Raw genomic sequence first — 24,794 nt, 5'->3', positions numbered from 1 at the left:
ACTTCGTATATATGTATAAAACCACTGGCATATTTTACTTTCTTTTATTCCGTTACGTCGCGTGGTATCAAAATTTAGGACACTCCTGAACATAAAAAAGAGAGATTTTACACCGAAATCAACGTGTAATAAGACTCATTTGTGATTCATATTCAGAAATGAGTAGTACACTCATGCCTTCTAAATATGTTGTTATATTATGTTTTCTGACATCTTCCAAACCTGCGAGAATCCCATAATTATTGGGTCCATGAAATGGGAAATAAATCTAATCTGAAACTTCCTGGCAGATTAAAACTGTGTGCCAGACCGAAACTCGAACTCGGGACCTTTGCCTTTCCCGAGCAAGTGCTCTACCAACTGAGCTACCCAAGCATGACTTACGCCCCCTCCTCACAGCTGTATTTCTGCCAGTACCTCGTCTCCTACCTTCCAGAATTTACAGAAGCTCTCCTGCGAACCTCGCTGGTACTGGCAGAAGTAAAGCTGTGAGGACGGGGCGTGAGTCATGCTTGGGTAGCTTAGCTGGTACAGCACTTACCCGCGAAAGGCAAAGGTCCCGAGTTCGAGTCTCGGTCCGGCACACAGTTTTAATCTGCCAGGAAGTTTCATATCAGCGAACACGCTGCTGCAGAGTGAAAATCTCATTCTGAAATCTAATCTAATCTAAACAACACAATTTATTCGTTGATTACATAAATACACAAATATATTCATAATTAAATTCAACAAATTTGCACACGTATATTTAGTATGCGCTACAAGTATCCATTTACAGAAGCTGCAAAACTCTGCATCTTTATACCTTACTGTGCAAATTAAAAAAATGTTTGAAGTTGTAATCAAAATTGATTTTAATTACAAAGTGTGAATTAAGCAGTTTGAGGCTGTTGCTACTTTTTTTCTCTGATCAGTCCACTTATTTTTCATAAGAGAAAAAACTCTTTCGAAGCATTGCGCAATGTTGTCTTGTGAGAGTCTACAGAGAGATAAATAACCTAACGAACGTGTTTAAACATGAACGTCTACGTACGTAGTTGTCTTTCGCGAGTTCTTGGTATTTCCGTATGTTACTTCTACCACACCTGCTGATTGATACGAGGCAAGCGCATCGGTGATTTGCCAGTGCTGACCGAGACACATGTAAACACCCCCCCCCCCCCCCCCCCCAACACCTATGATCCCTCTAAGACACTTAAGTTACGTCATTCTTCTCACATTATTTGGAGCAAAACAGTCTTCTTTCCGTAGAAGCACGAACATGAAACATACTTTATGGCGGCAGTAGTATCTATTATTACACGAAAATATTTCGAGGTCCGTCGGTCACGGACGAATATACGTGAGAAACAGGCTGCCAATAAAGGAGTCGGGAGGATTTTAAAAATATTTCGCTATAATACAGCACATCCCGGAAAATGAGTGAGAGCTGGTCACTCTGCTGGGACCTGGGTACCCGAGAACGCTCGGTAGTTTGGTTCCTCCATCGCCATCGCCTCGGAGGGAGGGCCGGATCTGCGGGCGCTGCAGCCCGGACGGCCCACAAAGGCCGCTATTCATAGCGGCAGCGGCGGCGGCGGCGGTAGAGGCACGAGGGTCCACCCAGCCCCGCCCGTCCGCCCGCCGTGTCTTCGCGAGACGCCGCTTCCGGTCGAGGCAGATGTCCTGCGAAGACAGGCGCCGGTCGCGGATTCACCGCCAGCGGCTCGAGTGGAGGGGTGCGTGAGATGGTCTCTGCACACGGGGCAGAATTTCTGACAGCTCAAAGCGCGGACGAAAATATCTGTGTCGCCACACGACGCTCTGTCCCACGCACCATTCAGGTCGCGGACAAAAATAAGCGAAAGGCCGCTGCAGTTTTTCGAGGAGCATTGTATACCTAAAAAGGAAGAAGATCGTAGTACTTTGATGAACGTCTACATACTGCGCAAGCCACCATACGGTACTTGACGAGAGCATTTTGTACCACAGTGAAAGGTAACCCTAGTGGGGACTATGATTGAGAATGTTGGCATAATTTTAGTGTTCTAACCACATTTATTTTTCCAAAAGAAAAAAAAAACAGACGTAAACTATATTAAGCAAGTTACTGATCGAATACCGTAAACAACTAACAGGTGAAACTTTCTGGCAGGAGAGCTTCTGTAAAGTTTGGAAGGTAGGAGACGAGGTACTGGCAGAAGTAAAGCTGTGAGGACGGGGCGTGAGTCGTGCTTGGGTAGCTCAGTTGGTAGAGCAAAGGTTCCGAGTTCGAGTCTCGGTGTGGCCCACAGTTTTAATCTGCCAGGAAGTTTCATATCAGCGCACCCCCCGCTGCAGAGTGAAAATCTCATTCTGGCAACTAACAGGTGGTTTAAGACTACACAGGACAAGGATCCTGGGCGACAGAGACAGTTTAACTAGTGGAGTGAGTCAAGTACTCTGGCCCTAAAAATGTGGATAATGCAATCTGAACTGATCTGACGCTGAGCAGACTTTGACTGATAAAATCTACTGTAGTTTCTCTACGTAGGTGCAGCTGAGAGCAAGTGGCGATTGAGATCTGTGCATCCTGAAAATACCGGAGCGGCAGTACATAACCCTAACCCTGTTTGCTTCGTGCGGCGATTTAACTTGCAGTCCAGGGGTCCCCACTAGGGTTACATTTCTTTGTGGCGTCCCATTCCAGGATCTCGGACTGATGGCACCTTCTGTGACCATCAGATCGCGTTGCCAAGCGTAGACATTCAATTTGACGTCCCTTGCGCTGAATTTTGAATTGGTGGCACCTTCTGTAACCATCAGATCGTAGATAGCATTGCCTAGTGAAGTTTCTGTTCCCCATGTTTAATGTGGTGCACTGGGGAGAGTAGATTCACGTTGCTGGCGGCTAGACATAGTACTAATATTAAATTATTGCATGTGTGTGTTTCATGTTGTGGTTTTGACCTCTGTGTCACTTGATTGTTTGTTTCTGACGGAGAACGGCGTTCTGCTGATTTGTTAGGATAGATTGAGATTTTAGTTTGTTAGCATAGACAAGCGTGCTGTTATTTGAATTCGTTGTCAGGAACTAGGAATCAGTAGCTCACGGGATCGTAGATTAGAGTAGAATCTGCGTGGCACAGGAATGTGTAGTGTTTAAATTCGTTTGGGTCCGAATTAAAGTGCTTGTTTACAAGAAGCAAAGCACGTTTGTAGCGGAAGTAATTGTGTTTTGTTAACCATGGATCCACGTCAGATTATTAGCGGTGACCAGTGTAATATTTCTGGCTTATTCAGCCATCATATTAGCCTACAGGAAGCTATTCCCAGGGCAGTGGAGATGTAAGAAGCATATAAATGACGCAATGTGGGATGAGGTACCGGTGACAGATGTTAGACTGGGTACCATTCCCGTGAGAAAGACCGCCTGCATGATGCTGCTGCTCTGTTATTGGCTGCTGAGTTCGGCGGTAAGGCGCCAAAACGTTAAACTTTAGTTGCTATTATTAATTAAACCTGTCATCCAAATTACTTCATTTTTTAAAATAAACATCTCTCAACAGCCAGCTATCAATCAGTCATTTCAAAATTAAAAAATCAAAGTATTATTAAAACAAAAGACTGACGATATTACTGCCGATGCACGTCGGTGGCGTTCGGGTCACGCCTTGCTGGCTTGGTGCGCGAAGTGTCTCGGACAGTCCGACTCTCCAGTTTCGACCGTTCCAGTAGACAGACATGTTGTCTGTTATAGCAATATTTGTTTCATGCAATTTTATTTACTACAGTTCCGACCGTCGCTAGGTACAAACATGTTGTCTGTAATAGTAGTATTTGATTCATGTAATTTTATTCTGCAGTTCTGACGGTTCCAGTAGACAGACATGTTGTCTGTGGCAGGATGTATTTCATGTTATTTTAGCCAGATATAATGAGTGTGGAAAGATATTTTCAATACGTTGTGATCAAGAATAGTTTCTCGTGTCTATATCAATAAAAACGAGAGTGGCATCCCAAATGAGTTATAGTTTATTCGTAGCAGCAGTTCCTTGCAAAGTTAATTTCAGCCCCAAGAAAAAGAATCCACGACCTGCATGCTGTTTTCTGCGCTGGGGACATCATCATCATGAAGACAGCATGTTAGTGAAGTGTACAAGAACTTATGTATTCCACACAGGGCAGTGGAAACAACTAGGCACCTCACGTGTACTGCACGCACAGTACAAATGTGCTCAGTGACACGTCTTCTGCGGTAATTCAGAGGAGGTAAAGAAGGATGAAAGTATTAACACTATCTCACTTTTATTGCTTTTTCAAGCCGTACGAGACAAATATAACACGGGAATCTCAGGTAAATGCAGTTGCATACCGGCAGTTATGTCGAACGTAGAACCTGCAGAGCATGACGACATGTCTCAGCCAGATGACGAAAGTGAACGGGAGACCGCAGCAGAACGAAATGTAGGCGCTGCTGATACGAGACGCACCATCAGTGAGACTAACTGACCATAATCACGAACGAAACGTCAGAGAATGATGGAATCTCGTTCATCTAGCCCTGGAGGTGTTAGCGGTGGATCTCAGTTTGAGGCTCTCATGCAATTCATGCAAGAGGCGGAAAGGAACAGACAAGAGGCAGAAAGGAAGAGGCAAGACACAGAAAGGAAGTGAAAGAGGCAGAGAAAAAGAGACGGGAGGAAGGGGAGGAAACACACAAATTAATCATAAGGACGGTCACAGGCTGTATTGATGGAATCAAGAATGATATCGCAGGAATCCAAGAAGAGCTAGAGAATGTCAAGAAAACGACAGCAGAAACGCGTGAGGTCGCGGAACAGGCAAAGTGTGATGCCAAAACAGCGCGATTGGTAGCGCAAGTAGCTCGAATGGACGCATCAGTAGCTAAAGAAATAGGTAAACTGGGAAGAACTGAGGTGTGTAAGACAAAAAGGCACTTGCAAATCTCGAAAAGTTAGGCAAAAAATAGTTCAAGAAACACAATAAAATATGAGTGAGGCTGCGAAGTGACTCGAACAGATAGAAATCAAACAGGCCAAAATCTCTGAAGTTAAAGATCAGCAGACCCGAGTCGCCGCGCAACAAAACGAGTAGGCTAAGGATGTTCGGCAGCACATGAGCGGGTCATGCAAGTGCAAACACATTCTCGTCCGGCAGAGCGCCATCGAGAGCATCACAGAAGTGAAGAAAATGTTTTGCGACTCTTCGAACCGATATATGAGGACACACCCCCTGCACATGGGCGAATGCAGCAGGAATATGCCTCCGCCCCGGCGAAACGCATAGTAGAACACGCTCCGTCGGTAACATGCAGCATGTCAGAGTCCGATCCGGAAAACAATTGTTCACGTCAGCGGAGGTCAGAAACGTTATTACGTAAATCTGTTAACACAGGGGGATACCATAACAGTGCACGATGATCATTTGGGCACGGATACATGGAATCATGCACTGCAGACGAGAGGGAAAATTCGTACCGCTGATACGTCAAACCTTTCGAGCACAAACTTTTCTTGACCATCCAAAATTTTAAAATATACAAGGAGGCAAACAAAGCATTACATCCAAAGACCTGGATGGCACAGTACGATCACGTGCTACAAGAATCTTTGCCACTGAATTACAAGCTCCAGCTTATCTGTGGTTTCTTACAAGGGTCGATTGCAGAACATATGCTCGGAGTTACTGAGACTTGTCGCTCCTACCAAGAATTTAAGGACGCATTCCTTGGCACATACTGGTCGCAAGAGACACACAAAATGATAAAATAGGAGACCATGTTAGGAAAGAACTTAGACGAGTCATGATTTCGCAATCCTGTCAAATTCTTCGAATCCCTGGTCAAGAGGAACCGATTCCTAGATCAACCGTAGAGTTCCATGGAAATTATAAGACCCTGCTACATTAAGTTACTTTCACGTTACCAGCAACTGCTCATCAGTAGATGCAGCGATTCAATCGAAGCTTTCCGAAGTGCGCTGTGCTAACTCGAGTACATGAATGAAATTCACAAATCGTGGGAAAGAAGTAGAAATAATGACCGTAACTGGCCAGATTCGCCAGAGAGGAATGAAGATGGACGAAATGGAGGAAAACATATATCGAATCGAAACCAAAATTCAGATTTCAATGGGAATAACCAGCTTTCACGGGAAAGTAGTCCGCTCCCGGCAGCTGAGTGGTCAGCGGGACAGAATGTCAATCCTAAGGGCCCGGGTTAGATTCCCGGCTGGGTCGGAGTTTTTCTCCGCTTAGGGATAGAGTATTGTGCTGTCCTAATCATCAGAATTTCATTCCCGTCGACGCGCAACTCGCCGAAGTGGCGTCAAATCGAAAATCTTACACCCGGCGGACGGTCTACCCGACAGGAGGCCCAAGTCACTGACATGTATTTTATGAGAAAATAGAAGAAGACGAGGAAATTATAATCACAACAACAACAACAACTATCGACCAAGCGGAAACTGGAGAGAGCAACAGAACTCGAACTAATATCAACAGGCTTCTAGGGACCGACAGCAAAGCAATAGCAGGACATACAACGGTCAAGGCTAGTGGAATGACCAACGTAGCGAATATGGGGAATTGAGGCTACCTAACCCATCGCAGGAGTGAAGCAGAGAAAATTCAAACAAGAATAGACACACAGTGGCTGAGAACTCAACTGAAAACCAAGCCGCAGAAACTATCGGAAAGAGTGATATCAACCTCTTAGAGTACGAAGTTACAAGAGAACTGCTACGGGAAGAGGAGGTGCAGTATGTTAATAGTCTCCATGGAGACGTAATTAATGTTGATATTGTATTGCTTAGTATAATTCTCAGTTTGTTCTATTTCGGTGTTATTTTGGTTGTTTGTCATTTCCATTAGTTTTCAGCATGAGTCCTTGTTGAACGTGGTCAAATGAGATGCGTATTTTTGACATAATCACGCGAATATTCACTGGCAGATGGCAGTTTGAATTAAAATTCCGTTGCAAGTTATATATCATCAACAACTGGCACTTTTTGGGGCATGCCAGACCAGGCACAATGCAATACTGAGTACTGCAAACAACTGAGTACTGGTATTATTCCTTTGGGCCTCACACTTGCCCGATTTCCGCTTCCAGGAGAGCAAGGAGATCTGTCGCCGAGTTGACCGCAGTTAAGATCTACTATAGCATTCTCGTTGAAGAACCTTCACAAGTATCACCACTGTCACTGAAATTGTTTCTGTTTACTTTCCATGGTTTCTTGTATACTGCCCAAAGGATGGATTTACGTCACTTTATGTTTCTCAGGGTGTCAAGATAGTAAATCGTGCCATAGAGCACGCGCGTCTTGATTTTCGGATGTGTTTTGTATTGCGTTAGCGGTCCACGCTTTGGGCGCGTGTCGATGCTACGACTCTGTGTGTTATGAGCCATTGCCTGTCGTGCGATGTAGCCCGTTTCGTGGTGGAATTTAGCTAGCGCCATGTGAGCGCTGTCGGCGAAATATTGTGTATGAGGAATTAGCATGGATAAGGTAGAGTGGCGAGCCCCAGATCTGCAAATGGGAAGCAGAAACGAAATGATAGACCATGGATGATATATATATATATATATATATATATATATATATATATATATATATATATATATATATATGCCTCTTGTCTTCTCTGTCCGGATCGCTGCTGGTGAAATGAAACGCAAGCATTTTGCAATATATATGCTTGTGTTTCATTTCACCAGCAGCGATCCTGACAGAGGAGACAAGAGGCATCTTTGTACTGTGTTAAATTACGTGTACACAATCATAAAATGACACTACAAAGATACAAGGAATAAACTGCATGAAATTTATCTTCAGTAGTAATAGCAAAGGCACAGGTGGAGGTATAGAGATAACGCCAGCGTAAAATTAGAGTGCATGACAGCATTGGAACTAACCAAAAACTAACAAAAACACGTGCACACACAAACAAAGAAACCTCACACCATATAAAACTTCCTGGCAGATTAAAACTGTGTGCCCGACCGAGACTCGACCTCGGGACCTTTGCCTTTCGCGGGCAAGTGCTTTACCATCTGAGCTACCGAAGCACGACTCACGCCCGGTACTCACAGCTTTACTTCTGCCAGTATCTCGTCTCCTACCTTCCAAACTTTACAGAAGCTCTCCTGCGAACCTTGCAGAACTAGCACTCCTGAAAGAAAGGATACTGCGGAGACATGGCTTAGCCATAGCCTGGGGGATGTTTCAGGTATCGCGGCAGTGTTCTGCTGGAGACTTGTCTCCACAAGGGGCTGCCCTGTCTGCCTGGTCTGCCCTGTACGCCTATGGACCTGTCCAGGAAGAGTTACTAAGGGAACGGCTCCCCGAAAATTGCTTTCAACTCCCAAGATGCTGTTTCTACGAGCTAAGAACCATAAAAATACCTCATGCTTTTAGTGCCATACCACGCTCCATCAATGTCTGCTCAGGCCGCTAACTTTCTAGAGTCTCGCTCAAGGTGCGTCAGGTTGTAGCAAAATCCTTATTGAAACTTCCTGGCATATTAAAACTGTGTGCCAGACCGAGACTCGAACCCGCGACCATTGCCTTTTGCGGTCAAGTGCTTTACCACCTGAGCTAGCCAAACACGATTCACGACCCGTGCTCACAGCTTTAACTCCGCCAGTACCTCGTCTCCTAACTTCCAAACTTCACAGAAGCTCTCCTGCAGACCTTGCAGATCTAGCAGTCCTGGAAGAAACGATATTGCGGAGACATGGCTTGGCCACAGCCTGGGAGATGTTTCCAGAATGCGATTTTCACTCTGCAGCGGAATGTGCGCCGATATGAAACTTCCTGGCAGATTAAAACTGCGTGCCGGACTGAGACTCGAACTCGTTGCCATTGCCTTTTGCGGGCGAGTGCTCTACCACCTGAGCTACCCAAACACGACTCACGATCCGTCCTCACACCTTTAATTCCGCCAGTACCTCGTCTCCTACCTTCCAAATTTCAAAGAAGCTCTCCTGCAGTTTTAATCTGCATGGAAGTTTCATATCGGGGCACACTCCGCTGCAGAGTGAAAATTTCATTCTAAAATCTTTAATGGTTTTCCGTATACGAAAAATAGGTGAGAGACTAACTTGTCCTCTCTCAGCAGCAAGACATTTCCTTTCCTGTTCCAACTCACAAACAGAGCCACTGAAAAATGACTCTCCTTATACCTCCCTACAAGCCCCCATTTACCTTATCTTGTCTCGTTAGCCGTTACACGAGATGTTCTCTGAGGTGACAAAAACCATGAGATAGGTTCTAATATCGTGTCGGACCTCCTTTGGCTCGCCGTAATGCAGCAACTCGACGTGGCATGTTCTCAACAAGTCGACGGAAGTCCCCTGCAGAATTAGTGAGTCATAGTACCTCTATACCCGTCCATGATTGCTGGTTCAGGATTTTGTGGACGTACTGACATCTCGATTATGTCCCACAAAACTTCGATGGGATTCCTGTCGGGCTGTGTGGATGGCCAAATCATTCGCTCGAATTGTCCAGAATGTTCTATAAACCAATTGCGATAAATGTACATGAATAGCTAGAAACGGCTTCCATTTAGGCGGACGTAAGCATTTCCAGTCAGTGACCAGTTCATTGGGACCAGAAGACCCAGTCCATTCCATGCAAACCCAGCCTACGCTACTACAGAACCACCACCAACGTGCACGGTGCCTTGATGACAATTTCGTTCCATGGCTTCGCTGTTTCTGCGCCATGGTCGAACCCTACCAGGCTTACTAACTGATACCGGCACTCATCGGATCAGGCTACAGTTTTCCAATCGTGTAAGGTCCAACCGATATGGTCACGAGCCCAGGAGAGGCGCTACAGCCGACGTCGGTCACCTGCTGCCACAGCCCATTAACGCCAAATTTCGCCACACTGTCTTAATGGACGCGCTCATTGTATGTCACACATTGGTTTCTGCGGTTATTTCACGCAATGCTGCTTGTCTGTTCGCACTGAAAACTTTACTGAATGGACACTGCTTTCGGTCGTTAAGTGAAGGCCGTCAGCCACTGCATTGTTTTTGCACTCTCGGCATACTCTTGACATTGTGCATCCCGGTACGTTGAATTCCCTAATGATTTCCGAAATGGGATGGCCCAAACGTCTAGCTCCAACTACTTTTCCGCGTTCAAGGTTGTTAAATCCCATCATCAGACCATAATCACATCGAAAACTTTTTCATATGAATCATCTGAGTACAAATGACAGCTATGCCAACGGGCTGCCCTTTTCTGGCTTGTGTACGCGATACTACCGCCGTCTGTATATGTACATGTCGCTGTAACATGATTTCCGTCTATATGCATATGTTCTAAAGGACTAATTCATTCAGGTTTTTGGCTTACAAGACCATTACCAGACTTCAATTGTTGAAGTCTCATGGTGGCCTTGTAAGCCGAAAACCAGCTAACCTGAATAAATTAATCCTGTACAAATACGCAATGTAGTACCCTTTATTTAGTATTATGTTGTTCTGTCAAGAAGTGACGGAAGAATCAGTTAACATTTCTCGTTACTGTTTCGCGAAAAAACATCGTCGCATTCCCAGATCTTCATACGGGAGAGAAAACTATAAATAGTACCAAACTTCTCATATCTAGGCGCAACGATGCAGACAAGTGCAAATTGTTTCACAAAAAAATGCAACAGGAAACGCAATGCAAGCAATAATGCCTGTTCACGAAAGAGAACACTTCTGATTACACCCCAGCCTATAGACAACAATGACTCCATTCTGAGCCAATATCTCAACAGCATTGACGTACGGCATAGAAATCAGCGGATCACAACCCACAGCGAAAAATTTAACAATACTAGAATAAAACGACGCGATCCAGACTAGTATACCTGTTTACAATGTATTCCTTTCTCATTGTACACCTATGGACAAACCTGATGCTACCCAACAGCAGTGCTTAGGAAAATCTAAGAAAAACGTTGAGTGAAAAAAGAGAGACCAGTCTCCAGAACTTTACAGCAGTGGGGCCATAATATAATGGACCGTGATTTCCACCAGCTTTTTTTTTTTTTTAGTCGTCAGCTTCTGACTGTCTTTATGCGGCCCACCACGAATTCCTCTCCCGTACCAACCTCTTCATCTCAGAGTAACACCTGCGATCTATGTCCTCAGTTATTTCTTGAATGTTTCCCAACCTGTGTTTTCCTCTACAGTTTTTGCAATCTACAAAACTCTCTAATACCATGGAAGTTTTTACCTGATGTCTTAATAAATGTCCTATTGTATAGCCCCTTCTTCTTGTCAGTGCATTCCATATATCGTTTTTCTTTCCGATTCCGCGACGACCTCCTCATTCCTTACCTGGTCAGCCCACTAATTTTCAACATTCCTCTGTAGCACTCTTCTTTTCCAGTTTTCCGATAGTCCATGTTTCACTGTTATATAAAGCAGAGCTCCAGACATACATTCTCAGAAATTTTTTCCTGAAATTAAGGCTCATGTTTGATACCAGTTGACTTATCTTAGCAAGGAATGCCCTTTCTGTCAGTTCCAGTTTGGTTTTTATGTCCTCATTGCTTCATCCGCCATGGGTTATTATACTACCTAGGTAGCAGAATTACTTAACTTCATCTACTTCATCGTCATCAATCCGAATAACAAGTTTCTCGCTGTTCTCGTTTCTCTTACTTTTCTCTTAATTCTCATTACTTTCGTCTTTCTTCAGATCTACTCTAAATCCGTATTCTGTACTCGTTAGACTGTTCGGTCCATTCAGCAGATCGCGTTATTCTTTTCTATTTTCACCATGGATAGCAATGTCATCAGCGAATTGTATTAGTGATATCTTTTCACTCTTAATTTGAATTCCACTCCGGCACCTTCCTTTTATTTCGGTAATTGCCTCTCCGATGTACAGATTGAACAGTATCGGCGAAAGATAACATCCCTGTCTTTCACCCTGTTCCATTCGAGCACTTTTTCCTTGCCATTCCACTCTTATTGTTCCCTCTGGGCTCTTGTACATACCCGTCTTTCCCTACAGCCAGTCCGCATTTTTCTCAGAATTTCGAACATCTTGCACCATTCGACACTGTCGAACGCTTTTTTCCAAATCGACAAATCCTATGAACGTGTTTATATTTTTCTATAGTCTTGCTTCTGTTAGCAAGTGCGACGTCACCATTGTGTCTCTGGAACCTTTACCATTCTTCTTGTTAGGAACGTGAATGCCTCCGTGCAAGCCCTATTGTATCTTAACCGGCATACGAGTCTTTACGCGAAGTGTACGTTGGTGGCAGTAGCCACAGATGCCGCATCCCTACATTTTCTCAATACTGAAAGAAAGGCACTAAACTTTGTGTGTTCTACTGGTTTAATTTATTCATGTTAACAGATTGTCGGCCTACAAGACCACCAAAGACTTTAAGTATGGAATCAGATGGCCTTGTAAGCCGAAAACGGGTTCACCTGATTAAACTAATCCTGCAGAATGTGTTCAAATTAGTGTCTTTTATTTACTACTGAGTTCTTCTACCAGGAAGCGACGGAAAGAATCAGTAAAAATTTATGGCTACTGTTTCGCTAAGAACTTCGTCTTCTCTCCAGGCATTCCCACATCTTCACGTGGAAGAGAAAACTAAAAATCGTTCTAGGCATCAAATACGTAGGAGTCACGATACAAAACAAATCTAATATGTTTCATAAAATTTGTGACAGAGAAAGCAATGCTAGCAATAACACCTATTCACTAAACGGAACACATCAGCTTCCTCAGACTAGAAACAACACTGGCACGATTCAAAAGCCAAAATCGCGCAAATACTGACGTACAGCGTAGAAATTCCTTTGTCACTGAAGACTAGGGACTAACTTAATGATATCCAACACCTAGGCTTCGGAAAATCTAGAAAAAAATCTGGAAGAGGAAACGGAGAATATATTTCGAGAATTTTACAGCAGACGAACCATGAATAGTAGGGCAGTGGGGGTACTAAGACGATTTATATCATAATGGAATAAAGTTAATTATGCAAATTAAATAAATTTAACAGTTAATTACCCAACCCCCTGATGATGCCATGGGCTTTCCCAAGCAAGCACGTGTGTTCCCCCCCGACGCCGCAATGGGAAATCTGATCAATCGCCTGTCTCCTCGCCCTTCCCCCTCCCCTCTCCCCAACCACGACGAATACTCGCTCAGTTTGTCTTGAGCTGCCAGTATGGCAGGGTCAATATACTATTTATTAAAACAATTTCACCCTGTTTCTATATAACAATTAGGGGCAATTTCAAACTGTTTATTTATTTATTTAAACAATTTGAGAGATGGATTTCACAGTCGCTACCAAACATTGCTGGAATGTCTTCGTGTGCTCATAATACCGACGTTTATTTAAACAATTTGTAGGTGTATTCCTTAGTGAAACAATTTTTAGGACGAATTTTCTTGTATGCTACCCACTCACAGACTCAAAGTTCGACCTCTACATCACGTACTTAAAAAACTAGAAAGTCTTCCCGTAATAGATTGGGATGAAGAAAGAGGAAGGATCTCAACATGCGAAACTGAAATCAGTGTCAGTTTGACAACAAAGGATGTTCGCATGGTTGGATCACTTTATTTGGTGAGGAAAGTCATATCGAGCAACAACATGCCCTAATTGCAAAATTGCACTGCTGCAGATTGGAGGTGTTGCTTGTTAGAAAATTTTCACATATGTTCTCATCATGACTTGCAGGAGTAGACAATGCAACCACTAAAGGTTTCTCATGCTCCCTACCCTTCGCCTCATCCTACCCAACCCTCCCGGAAAAAAAAACTGGTGGGAGAAAGACTGAGTCTTCACTGGAGATAAAGAAATACACAATAAGAAATTCATATCAGTGTCAATTATATAGTGATGCATATTATATATTAAATCAGTTTGTGGAAGATAGGCTCCTCCACCTGGGTAGAGCTCAAGTCTATACCTGCCACCCTCACTTTCCATGATGTAATAATTGTAAAAACCGAGGAATGGAACGAATTGTGGTATAGTAGCCGCTGTTTGGGGTACCCCAGGCGTGTGACTGTCACCTGGGCGCCACTGTGGAGGTCAGAAACCACCCAATGTGCTAATTGGAGATCACAATACTAAATACCACCGACCACAGACTGGATGTCGGCCTCCTCTGATCTCGCGGCCCCAAACAAAGCATCAATTGCTGGCATTCTCTGATCAGGGAATTCCAGACTCGCTTCTTGTCTCTGTCTCTCTCAAGTGGCTGCTTCCTGTTTGTGTCTGAACCAACATCTCTAAACACACGGGTGTAGGTTTTCATTTCTCCTCAGAATACTGTGTTGCTACTGGCTAATGTTGGGGACGAAGGGAGAACTGGACACAGTTTCGATATCAGAAACAGAGGGAGATAGTCCATTTGCACTTCCCTATCAAATTGATTATTCAACGATTTCCAGGAGCCAAATAGAGCGCTTGAAACACTCACCATCACCTTACAGTGATCCTTCTTCATAACGAAACATATTTTGTACATTATAGTATGAAATGCAAACGTTATGCAAATCAATTAATAAAATTTCTGCTACAAATAGATCCTACCACTAGATATATCTGAGATCTTCTCTGCACCGATGTTTGAGAATACAAGCACCCCTCTCCACCTCAACATTTCCACTAAATATATCTGCCGTCCACCACTTGGCTCACAACCACGCCACACCACAGAGAAACAGCTGTACAACACGCTTCCACCGCATCAACAGTTCAGCTGGAATCATCTGGTATTTGCACGCCTGGCATAAAAGATGCATAGGGGCTGGAGAGAATATCATCGAGGCTGCATAGCCATCAACCAATCAATTTACATGAGGGGAATAATTTTCCAGCACAAACATTCACCATATTGGATCTTCTCATGCGATACACACACCTGCTTCTGTCGCTGGTCTACCAGCATAGTGGCTAGTTCACTATTCAGCTACCCAGAGGGTGTTGCGAGGGCCACGACTGGGGCTTGTCTCCATGGCTGTGGACAAGAAACGACTAGCTGCTAGCCAGATTCATTTCTTTGTACCAACCACTCACGATACGTCTAAGCCGTGACTTTTGGGCGCCGGCCCCTTGTGACCACTCCTGCCACTGGTGGTTGTACAATGTGAGACAAGCAAGCATGACTTGGACTAACTGCAGTTCCACCCCTGACATAGACTCTTCAGTTTAAAAATTCCACTCTGAAATGGGGATGTGGTTTTCTAAATACAGATAGAAATTCTCAAGTGAAAGGCAAATTCAACCCCTTCATGTGACTGATGTGAGCATGGCATAATTTCCCAACCATAATCAGGTGAGAACAGTGGATGCTACGTACCTCCTGTAAGCTATATAGTGTTGGATCACAAAGAATCTCTGTTTTCTTTTTCCTTTGGTGTAGAAGATAGTAGTTCTATCATCTTGAAGCTTCTCACCTTACTGAGTGGGAAAGAAAACTTGCAATGTCAATGTGTATCATGTGTAGAAAATATATTTCCTGCATTGGTGTATTAACAGTGTTTCATTTCATGTGACTAATATATCAGAAACCACACTGCTTTAACTTTATAGTATGCTCAAGTACAGAACTGTGTAGCCTTAGGAATGTGTGTTTATCTTTTCCAGTCATTTCTCTCTTCCTAGTACCTTCTTGGTATGGAATCCACGCACTACAACAATTCTACGTAATTTACAGCACAAGTGATTTACGTAAAATGTTTCAAACTTCTTCCATCTGGAGCTCCATTGTGCATAAATCATATGTTTCTTCTTCTTCTTAATCGTCTATTGTATCACACAGTACTCTCAAATGCATCAGGCTTGTATCTACTATACACTGACAAGCGGTGCTAAGACGGCTGGAACAGATTGTTTAACCTAAATGAGCACCAAATGTAGAGTAATAAATTTATATATGTCGGATTACAGGTCCAAGTGTGATCCCAAAGTAATCACCCACCACCCTATATACTATTATAAGGTGTTTTTAGTTAAAGAGCATTGTATTACCAGCTGAGAGCACTGCAGTATACAACTATAGAATGGATCTCGTGTTTAACCCTGTGCGAGACTGTTTAATTGGTTTAAACCCTACCAAACAGTATTTACTTTGTGTTTCTCTGTTCCTTCTACCAGTCATGTGGCTGATGTGAGTAGGATTGGTACGGAACAGTCTTTGCATAATTGCCGTTACAATATTGGCTGGTCTATATCACTAGCGCCAATCAGTAAAAGTTCGGAGCAGGTTTTATACTCTTTTTGAAAGCAAAATATTGAACTGTATTGTTTATGTAGGACTGAGCTCGTTCTGTTCCTTCACAAGAGGTTCAATGTAGTGGGTATAGTACCCGCCTACTTCTGGTCAGGTCCAAATTAAATCGGAGACAATGTTGCAAGGAGGTTTGGTTACAGACAGAGGAAGAGTTACCAGATGCCTAGCGAGAGGACATCTAGATTTTGCTCAGGTTGTAAGCTGATAGGCTCAACGAAGGGGTAGCTCATTTCGACATAAAGTGCTAGATCTTTGAATCTCCGATTTTATCCTGTGAATGTGAGAATACTTAGCGTTGGGAACATAGTTATTGCACCGACTCTCTGCTGATGACTATTTCTTATGCTAAGAAATAGTATTTGTGTCTTAAGATGCTTGCAGTGTACCAGGGTTCCCGATATGTCCACATGTATATAACGTTTGCAAAGTAATGGAGTGGGTGGTTTAGTAATGATACATAAATTGAGTCATGCTGCAATGTCACTGGGTGATAAGATCACCAGAACGGCGCAGTGAGATGTCTTGCTGACGTGTAAGTTCGTGGAGAGTGGTGGTTTCGAACTCGAATAAAGTGGTAAAAAGCATTTAAATAGTGGGAAACCATATAATATTATGAAAGTTGATGGAAGATATGGAAAATTGAGGTAAATATAACAAAAATGTGAATGAATGAGTGTGTACGAAAATCATTCCATCCCACTACTGGTGTGATTGACAGCTGATGGTCCATATTATCTGTACTCTATGAGTTTAAGTCCTGCAGAATCCCCCTTGTTCCACTTGGGGTTATGAACTGTAAGTTATAAAATTGAAAGACTGTATCCAAAGATTTGCAAGTGTTATATACACGGTGACTGCCACGTAGGACACTGAAAACGTGATCACATACCAGGATGAGATATGCCCTGCCAGTATGAGAAATCAAAGCTCTTGGTCTCTCTGAAAACGGAGCTCTGAGACGTCTGCCACCCCATCAGTGTGGAAGATATGTTTAAATGCGGAGGTCATTAGTTTCAGAGAGCAGTTTGGTGGCGCTCCACAAAGCTGCAAAATGTCTTCCAATTTTTTGTCGATAAGAAACGCCACCTCTGTCTTTTATTTCAACCTTCTTATGTTTGTGGGAGCTGCATAGTTTTCACCATGGGATGTCCAGCTTTCTGTGAGAGCCAATGGATCGAACGTCTTAATGCCGATTTAGCATTTGACACAGACTTCAAAGTCATGATGAAAAAGCAAAACGTCTGGCAGTGTATAAATCTGTAGTTATACGCTGCCTGGAAGTGTTACAGCAGAAAAACAACTTATCAAATTGCTTATGAAAGAATAACACAGGAACCCCTCCTGTGATTCGTAGTGTGTGGGGTGTGGTCCTCCTACAGCACAGGCAACAAAAGTTCACACCGGTTTCGCAAGCGACTTTGATCCTTGGTCACCTGCTTCAAAGGACCAATACGTGTATATTTAAAAGGATCACCATATATCATCAATATCAGCATACAGATGGTATTTGTTGTCGACATATCGGAAGAGAGGAACCTGGTGATATCAAATTGCCTACTCCCTGAGATTAGCAAATATGTTGGTTCATAGTTTTATCTGTTGGATGTTATAAAAATCACGAGGAGCGAGAGGAAGAGAGAGAAGAGAGAGAGAGAGATAGATAGATAGAGAGAGAGAGAGAGAGAGAGAGAGAGAGACTGTGCTGTCAACGAAGTCACTAACACCATTACATTGTCATATCTCTAACGTAGTAATCATAGAATGTGACAAAGGAGATCAGGACATGGCGATATTTGTAGACTTGATATCGATATCGCCATTTGATATCGATAATTGCAGGTGTCATGCTTCTGCACTTCTTTGTGCTGTCTGTGTGTACTCTGCGTGGTAGTAAATTTCTTCTTGCACGTTTATGTTCTATTTCTCTCCTTATGACAGCTCTCTACCTAGTCAGTGACAGGTGGAGGACTAACTAATGGAATAGTGCTGTTGGAGTGTGATGGGATTTCGAGACACTTAGCAGGGATCTGTGACTTTGAGAGACACATCTCTTACCCATGGAGATCTTGTCGATTCAAATGCTATATATCTAAGACAGGAAGAATCGTGAGAATACAGCAGGTAAGTGGTACCCTGATGAAAGGGGAGTTGACAGGTGTGCTCTGTATTGCTGCTTCTAAGTGTTGTTGGCAAACATATTACAACCTCTGACATGCTCCTCATGAAGTGAGTCCAATTAGAAATGCAGGAGCTAATATGAATATTTTTACAGAGAGACAAACAACAGCGGATCTGTCTTTTGTTTTCTCAAAAATTCGGAGACAACATTCTTCCGCAGAGTTTGTGTGCCTATAAATGGATGGAGTGATATATTAGTAGGCGCACTACATTTATATTTACATCTATATGCTTACTTCGCAAGACATCGTATGGTGTGTGGCGGCTGGTACCTTATATCACTATTTGTCATTCTCATTCCTATTCCACTCGCAGATAGAGCGAGGGAAGAAGACTGCCTCTATGCCCTCTTATAAGTGCCAGTTTCTCATATCTTATCTTTGTAGTCGTTATGCAAAATGTATTTTTGCAGCAGTAGAATCCTTATGCGGTCAACTTCAAATGTCGTTTCTCAATTTCTCAATAGTGTTCCTTGAAAAGAACGTCATCTCGCTTCCAGCGATTCCCATTTGATCAACCTGGCGAGTGTAATCCGACAACTTGAAAAAAATTACCCGCCATGCAAAGTATCTCTCAATGTCATTATAATTAATTAGCCTATTAATCTGAATCTGATATCAATGACATGTTGCCGGGCTGGTGGATGTGAGGGCTAGAGTACCATGGATATGATTAAGGAGGTGGAGTGGCAATCAGGCGTTTTTTCATTGCGGCGAGGTCTTTTAACGAAATTTCAATCTCCCACCTATACAGGCAAGATGTCCATCGCAGTAAAATCAGCTGTATTACCAAATTTGTAATGCGATACCCAGTACAAACCTGTTATTTACAACTTCTCTGAGCAGCTACCTGAAGAGACTTTGAGTATGATGAAGCATTTTCTTACTTTAAGAGAGTTCAAAAGTGAGAAAGCATACTGTGATGTAGGTAGAGGATGCTTTTAACAGTCCATCATGTGCAAAAAATGTGTTTAATATTCTATTCCTGTGATGCAGAACGTAGCAGATATTAATCTCATAAGAAAAGATATTTTTGAACCTGATAGAACAATACTTACAGGAAATATACCCTGTTCCATTGTGTTGTACAGGATTTTCACTACAACTAACGATTCTTCAGCGGTGTAAAAGCGTATTCTAATACATTATTATTGCTTAGGTAATTAAATAGTTTTTTATTTTATTTTTACTATAAATAAATATTATTTATGTGTGCTTTTATTTTAATTATTTGTTTAGTTATTGGTTTTAGTTAGTTTAGCTAAGTTCCTTATTTCCTTTTATCTTTTCTCTCCTCAAAACCTGGAAAATGTAAGATTTCGTTTTAAATACCACAACAGAGTAAGAGATGTATTCCGCAGTGGCAAATTCCTCGTCGTTATCTTCTCCACCTGAAATCTCTAAAACCTTTACTCGCAACGCAGATCGCTCGGCGCAACTGTGTGCTATGTTGTTTGATGAGTCTGGATGATAGGTCCAACAACTTAGCAAGTTAAAGATTGTTAATTCGGAGATAATCTCTCGACGAATTCTGACTGTGGAAAATGTGGGTTCGCATTATCGTTCCAAACTTCACCTCCGAGCGATCTTTGTCTCGTAATATCTACCGTGATAATTAACTAATTTTGGTATAGAGATATACACACCTTGAATACCTGATGTTAGTTATTGGATTTTATTTTGCGCAAAAAACTAATTGAGTATTTACTATATACCGTAATGGCGTCTTACAACAATACAATCTCTCTCCTCCTCTCACACATCCGATCTCTCCATTTTCCTTACAAAGAGTACCTAAAACCGATCTTTGGTTCAATAAGACACAGAGATGCGTTCGTAGGACGGACTGTCAGATTCTCGCAATCGGTATATGCCGTTCACCACAGTATCAATTCGTCGCACCTAAATTAAAGTTTTGCATACACTGGTACACCATAGCATGTACGGTCTGATTTCTTCAGTCTTCGAAAATAGCTTGTACAAAAGCTTTGGATTGGATAAAGCAGATTATTTTAAATTGAGGAGTCTGTTTCAGGGGTAAAACTGCAGTTAGTACAATTCAAGTCTGCCTGCCTCACAACGTGCCACGGTCAGTGGCAGGAGTGGTTATGAGGCACCGGTGACCAGAATTCGCAGCTTAATGCTGTCACGAGCAGCAGTTACAAAGAAAAGATTCTTGCTACTGTCTAGTGCACTCTTGCCCACAGCCACGGGGACAAGTTCCGGTGGCTGCCTCGCGGCTCCCTCTGGATAGCTGAATAGTGAATTAGCCTGTAGAGCAGTGACAAAAGTTTATGAGTGTTTGTTGGGTGAGAAGATTCAATATGGCGAGTATTTGCACTGGACAGGCGACATCGGTTGATGGTTGAGCGGTTATGGTGATAGTCTCCCCGGCCCCTGAGCATCTGGTATAGCAACCATGTGAATACCAGACAATAGGTATTTAACTGTCAATGCAGTGGACGCACACGGCACAGGTGTTTCTCTGTGTGCGCTGTGTCCTGTATGGTGATGCCCAGCGGATGGCACATGCTTCACGATCATGCTCGGAACATGTTTTCCACCAGATATGTATAGTGAAAGCGTAGCTGTGTGTTCTCAAACATCGATGCATACAACACCGCAGATATATTTAGCACTACGACCTACTTGTGGCGGAAATTTAATTAATATAGTTGCAACATGTTTATATTTCCTACCAAACGATAAAAATAATTCTATTATGAAGAAGGATCATCGTAAAGTGGTAGAGAGTATTTTTAGCGATCTACTTGACTCCTGTAAATTGTTAAACAATTGATTCAATAGGGTAGTGCAAATGAAGCCCGAGAACTCTTCGCCAGCTGAATTATTTTCCTTTACTTTTGATATCGAAATTGTGTCGCCTCTTCCTTTGCCCCCAGCATTAGCCAATAGGGAAACAGAATGTCAGCACCTGATGCTATGTTTGGGGCTGTGAGAGGAAGAAGGCCTACATCCGGTTCGTGGTAGGTCGTATTTAGTATAACGACCTGTAATTCGGACACTGGGTGGTTCTTGAACCCTGTGGCAGCGAACACATATGCGGACAATGGACACACATGAAGGGGATCAGAAGCGGGATGTGCAGACATGAGCCCTCCCCAAGAGGGGGAGCCCTGTCTCCTGCAAACTGATTCAATAAAGAAAGTTCATCGGTACACAGGATGCATCAAAAAGAATAATCCGATTTTAAAAATATCACAACTATTATGTTATTTGAGATATGTGCATGAACAATGTACTGTTGGAAAGAGAAAATATTAACTTTTACTTGGTTCCTGCTAGTAGCAGCAGTGTCCGCCCTCTTCAGTTCTAGTAAAAATGGTGTCAGGACAATAGAAAGCGTTTTGTGTTCAATGTTTCGTGCACTGCAGGTCAGTAATAACCGGTCAGCTTGACTTTTGTACCAGGTTTGGTGTAGATCCTCCTACAGCACAGAGCATTAGATGATGGCATGAACAATTCCGAGAAACAGGTTGCTTGCGTAAAGGCAAATCGTCGGGCCATCCCAAAATGTCTGACACAGGCGTAAAATGCATTCGCCATAGTTTCACAAGAACTCTGCAGAAATCCATTCGCCCTGCAGCTCAGCAGCTGAACATGCCCCCATGTCCGTCTGCCGTGTGTTGCGTTGACGTTAACACATGAAACCATACAAAATTTAGTTACTGCAAGCTCTTTGTCAAGGTGACAAACAACAACGTGTGTAGTTTTGTAATTTCGTTCTTGGCAAGACGGAGAATGACTGTTTCCTTCCACGTTTAGTGTTGAGTGGCGAGGCAATATTCCACTCAAATGGAAACGTGAACCGTCATAATGTGAGAATATTGGGTACACAACAACCACAGCATGAGAGGGGCTCTCCAAAATTTAATGAGTTTTCTGCAGTTTCATGGGAAAAAGCCTATGGCCCATTTTTCTCTGCCGAGAACACTGTTTCAGGAAGGATACGTCTCGATTTGCTTTAGAAATTTCTGTTCCCACAATTGGAGACTGATTCGAATGACTTAATTTACCAACACGATGGGGCACTGCCACACTGGCATTTGGAAGCGGGGGAATTTTGAAATCAAAAGAATACTGAACGGTGGATCGGTCACACTGGACCATATGATTCAGCCTTACATTACTGGCCTCCAAGGTCACCAGACATGACTGTATGTGATTATTTCTTGTGGCAGTTTATAAAAGACTTTGTTATTTGCCTCTGTTACCAACAACAATGAATGAATTGAGGCATCGCATAACAGCAGCTGTGGAAGCTGTAACTCAAGACATACTCGCTGAAGTGTAGGAACAATTTGAATACCACATTGACATTTGCCAGCATCTCAAGGGGGACATTCTGAACACATGTGAAAAGGTATGAAAAAAAACTTTTAGAGTTGCCTGTTCGCAACCAAACAAAATTCATTGTACATGTCTATTAGTTTCGGCAATGTAGACTTACCAAATCGGATGATTCATTTAGATACACTCTGTATTATTTTCATTCATTTGAATTTTGTGTCATGAGATCCTTCCTCTCCAGCTCAGACTGTGGTTTTTTCCAGACATTTTTTCTGAGAGGGGTGAGTAGAGAGGGAGCTAGGGGTGAGGGATGGGACATCCTCCTGTGGTTGCTTTGTGCAGTATCTCAGTCGATCCCTGCCCGTCAAGGTGAGCACCACATGAAAATTTTCCAACAAGACAACACCTCGAATCTAAAGGACTGTAATTACGTAATTAGGACATGTAGTCGCTGGGCGTGAGCTTTCCTTGACAAATACAGAGAAGCAACCCCTGCGAATTGAATTTTATAAATACACGATATATCCTTTTCTATGTAATGACATTCACATTAGTTTCGTATCACAAGACCCTTACTCCTCTTTTCTCGCGAACTATTATGGAAAAAGTTCTATTTTTCAAGTATACAATATAGTGATCTAACTTTGAGTCTGTGTGTGGGTAGCACACAAGAAAATTCCTCCTGCAAAATGTTTAAATAAAGACTATTCCTGCAAATCATTTAAATAAACATCGGTATCATGAGCACACAGAGATATTATAGCAATACCTTGTAGTGAGTATGAACTCCATCCCTCAAATTGTTTAAATAAGTAAATAAATGGTGTGAAACTGTTCCTAATTGTTTAAATAAACAAATAAACACGATGAAATTGTTTAAATAAATACTATAATGATCCTCCTATTCAGGCAGCTCAAGACAGACTCAGTGAGTTTGCAGCCATTTTTTCCTTGCTTGGGAGTGAGCCACAGGCAAGGGGTCGGAATTTCCCAGAGGGGTGGGGGGAAGGTGCCCGCGTGCTAGCTGGGGATAACTCATGACATCATCAGGGGAGAGGTAATTAATTGTTAAATTTAATTAATGCATAATTAATTTGATATAAATTGACTCTGTACCCCCACTGCCCTACTATCGCCATGATGGACCTAACATGGACAAAGGAGAATTTTGAGCTGAGACACACAATTACCAGAATGGCAATAAATCATTTTCACCACATTATTTGCAGCAACGCAATACATCATGAAGCAAACGCAACATATGAGTGTAAACTCCATCACCACACATGTGAACGTTACCATGTAGAACTGTGTAAGAAAGCGACAGGTCACCAAGTGACAATCCAAACTAAAATGTGTAAAATTTCTCATCTCTTGTATTATGGTAACTGTAGGCCTACTTTGCCCTTGTATGGTCATTTTACTACAATAAATATGTTAGTATTATTACTATTAAAATTATTGTTATTACACTGAAGCGCCAAAGAAACTGGTATAGTCATGCGTATTCAAATACAGAGATATGTAAACATACAGAATATGGCGCTGTGGTCGGCAACGCCTATATAGGACAACAATCTGAGAGAGGACAAGTTATGCTCTTACCTATTTTTCGTATACCGAAAATTATTAATGATTTTTTTACAACCTGATGCACCTTGAGCGAGACTCTAGAAAGTTATCGGCCTGAGCAGACGTTGATGGAGCCTGGTAGGATGCTAAAAGCATGAGGTATTTTTATGGTTCTTAGCTCATAGAAATGATGTGTTGGGAACTGAAAGCAATTGGCGGAAAGCCCATCCTCAGTAGCTCTTGCTAGGTGGGCCAACAGCGGTACAGGGCAGACCCTAATCGAGAGAGGTCTCCAGCAGAACAATACTGTGATACCCGCCATGGCGCAAGACAAAATTTAAAAAAGCTAGTAATTGGCGGCTTCTTTTTCCCCAGAGACGTAGGTTTCTTAATTCTTTCCCTAGTTCAACATGAGTTTGTGATGTCGCGTGTGAGGGGAGATCTAGCACCTCTAGAGCTCTGTGATTT

This window comes from Schistocerca piceifrons, chromosome 1 (assembly GCF_021461385.2).
Source record: "Schistocerca piceifrons isolate TAMUIC-IGC-003096 chromosome 1, iqSchPice1.1, whole genome shotgun sequence".
Lineage (NCBI taxonomy): Eukaryota > Metazoa > Arthropoda > Insecta > Orthoptera > Acrididae > Schistocerca > Schistocerca piceifrons.
The sequence above is the reverse complement of the archived record's forward strand: the minus strand, read 5'-3'. Positions refer to the sequence as shown.